Here is a 3,408-nt window from a genome sequence, read left to right on the forward strand (position 1 = left end):
TTGTTTCTGGGCATTTGAATATTTTGTTCTTATCACCAAATAATGACATTAAAAGAAATGAACTCCAAATTTATCTGTGAAATTACATTATAGAAATAAACCAAACTAATAATGTGTATTAAATAGAAGAACATAAATGTCAAACTCGAGATTTGGTAAAATAACAATACATAGATTGAAATAGATGTTAGAAAGAAAATCAATTTATTGATGTATGTAATTTTGTCCAATACCTTAATTCAAGGAAATATTTCAGAAAAAAATGTCTAATGTGGTAATATTTGCTATAATGGAGAGAAATTTCACCAAAATATTATTTTTAATATAGATACAGGATATATCTTTTTATGTGAATCTCCTCTTCAAACCAGGAGTTGTTCAAAAGAAACACAAAAAGATAGAATCCTTGGAATACTTTGGACCAGAGACTGCTCCTCATCAATCATCTCGTTTGTAAAGTGGGTTAACAACATTGTAATGGTTAAATTATATAATACATGTAAAGTACTCACACTGTGCCTGGAATTATAGTAAGTGTTCAGGAAGGTAGTTTCTACCATCATATTTTAAAGTTATCATTCCTCATATAATAAAATAAAAATTATTATTATTATTTTTAGATATGGGATCTCCCTGTGTCACCCAGGCTGGAGTGCAGTGACTGCATCAAAGCTCACTGCGGCCTCCAACTCCAGGGTGAAAATGATCCTCCTGCTTCAGCCTCCTTCATAGCTGGGACTATAGACACATGCTACCATACCTGCCTAATTTTTCTTGTTTTTCATAGAGGCCAGGTCTTGCTATGTTGCCCAGGCTGGCCTCAAACTCTTGGCCTCAGGTGATCCTCCAACATCAGCCTCCCGAGTTGCTGGGATTACAAGTGTGAGACACTGCTCCTAGCTCCAGAAATAAAATGCATTAAACATTCACTATGTGCAAGATCCTGCACTGTATAGGAGTGCATCATATCAGTTTATAAGGTGGGCATTATTGTGATTCCCGTCCTATGGATTAGGAAACTGGGGTTAATAAGCATATAAGATAAGGATAGAAGAGTATCTTGTTGAACTCTTCTCTGTCTGACTTTAAATTCATGTATTTTATCTATAAGCAATACTTCCAGGAATCTGCAATTCAGATAATTAATTGGAAGATAGGAGTACATTTTCCCTCCTGAAATGTAGAGGCTACCTGACCTTAGAGGACAAAAAAAGAATGGTTCTCTGAGTTAGCTTTATCCTTCTGAGAGTTAGGATAACAGTTTCAATTCTTGGTCACCCATGACCACATACCTTTATAAAAATAAATTTCATATATTAAAATGTGGGATCATTCTTTCTGCCCCCAAATTTGTTTATACATTTTGGCATGCTACATAAAAAAGGGAGAAGAGAGATAAAAATTAACGGAAATTTTTGGATGTGAAAACGTATTTCATTTGACTATTTGCTTGTTAGTAACATGTCTTAAATGTTTATGAGATCCTGTAGAGCTACAAAATAGCTAATGGATTTTGAACAAGTATAATTTTTCCATTCACTAATATTTTATTACTGGCTTTATTGCTCATTCAGAAAATATTTACACTAAGTCTGAGAAACGAAATGTTTCAACCATTAGGTTTCTCTTAAAATAGAATAAACATGTGTGTTTCAACTTCAAATAAATTAACATATGTGCATGTTTTCCTTAGATTTTTTCAACAAGAGGGAAAAGTGTGAGTAAATATGGTCAGCTTTGGTGCAGAAAGTTATTTTTATAAAGCTATAAAAGAATAAAAAGAAGAGAGCTAAAGAATGTCTGGTTGTAACTGTATCTTTAATGATCATTAGAGGATCCATTATTGATTTGTTGTGGTTATAGCGTTTTATACCATTTTGTTTTCTAAATTATTTTGCCAAGTTATTCTGAGTGTTCCAAATGCTGTGTCTTACCACAATTTCAAACAGGAAAACTTTCTTATGTACAGAGCCAAATTTTAATCTGTAGCGGCCAATTTGTGTTTGAAGTGGTATTGAGCAAAACTTAACCAAGGTTTCATTTCTGGAACTAACTCTCCTTTTGGGCAATAAACAGATAGTAATTATGCTGTATTCCTCATGGTAGAAGAATAATAAAAACTCAACCCGTGTAGGAGCCTAAAATATATTTTGCAAAATATTTAATGATACTTAACAGAACTATTTGAAATGTGAAATCTGTAATAATTTGAGGTATTTTGCCATTGTAGATAATTAAATCTGAAAATCAAGTATGAGAATATTCAAATTGCTATTTTCACATACTGGAAAAAATTTAATTGGGAAACTTCTTAAAACTTCTAATTTTCTGCTGAGTGTGAGAAGTCTACTTGTTTTTAATGTGTGGTGTTCTGCTGCTTTGTTCATGCCAAAAAGTGTAAGTAAGCTCTCAGCAGTGTGATCTATCTTAGACTATTTTGCATACATTTATTTATGTATATGTATAGCAAAAGGAGACTATATAAACATGACCCTATAAGAGAGAAGAAGTAGGAGGAAAAAACCCACAAATAATTTTAACATGACCTTCTTGTCTCCATTAGACCTACTCATCCTCATAAATTCATGGTTTTCAGTGGGTATCCTCATAAATTCATGGTTTTCAGTGGGTAACGATTCTCTGTGGCAAAGCAGGAAGAGCTTGGTAAAACAGCTATAAGGTGGATACTTAATGAAATTCAATGCCAAACTGAATTTAGTGTGCACTCCTAACTTATTTTAAAAACATGAATTTATTCAAATAGCAAATTACCAACAACAGTGTCATTTCTGTTTATGTGTTTAATCAAATACATCTCTTGGAATTAAGAAAGGCTATATAAAAGTGCATGCTGGAATTCAGGTGTACTTGATCTGCCTGCCTTAGTTTTGCATTTCAGCTTACACTGTAATAAGCTGTCTACAGTATTTAAAAATTAAAACTTGTTTTTCTTCTCTGGAAGTTTGCCAAGAAGCATACTAATGAAACGTAGCACTGCTTGAGTCAAATGATTTGGCATATCTCGTTGCACAGGACAGGAGAATACATTTTATTCCTGGAGAATTTATTATTATGGAATGAATTCAAGAAATTGAAGACAAAGATAAATGTTTGAACACTTTAAATGCTTTTTCGTTCTTCATTTTATAACAACCTCAGTTTTAGAATGCTGTATAATTAATAAAATATTACTTAATAAAATCCGGGTGGATTTTTGTCTTCAGTGCGCATAGTTGAAGACAAAATCACAACGTTCTGGAGGCATGCAAGTTCCACAGTCTTCTTGGAACATCATTTTCATGTCAAATTGAGAAACTTCTATTTATTAATAAATTATCTCATAATTATATCCTTTCCCTTTACTCACATTTCCTTAAATAATTAAAAATCTAAATATCGCTATAAATA

This window comes from Propithecus coquereli, unplaced genomic scaffold (assembly GCF_000956105.1).
Source record: "Propithecus coquereli isolate 6110/MARCELLA unplaced genomic scaffold, Pcoq_1.0 Scaffold48, whole genome shotgun sequence".
NCBI classification, from domain to species: Eukaryota; Metazoa; Chordata; class Mammalia; order Primates; family Indriidae; genus Propithecus; species Propithecus coquereli.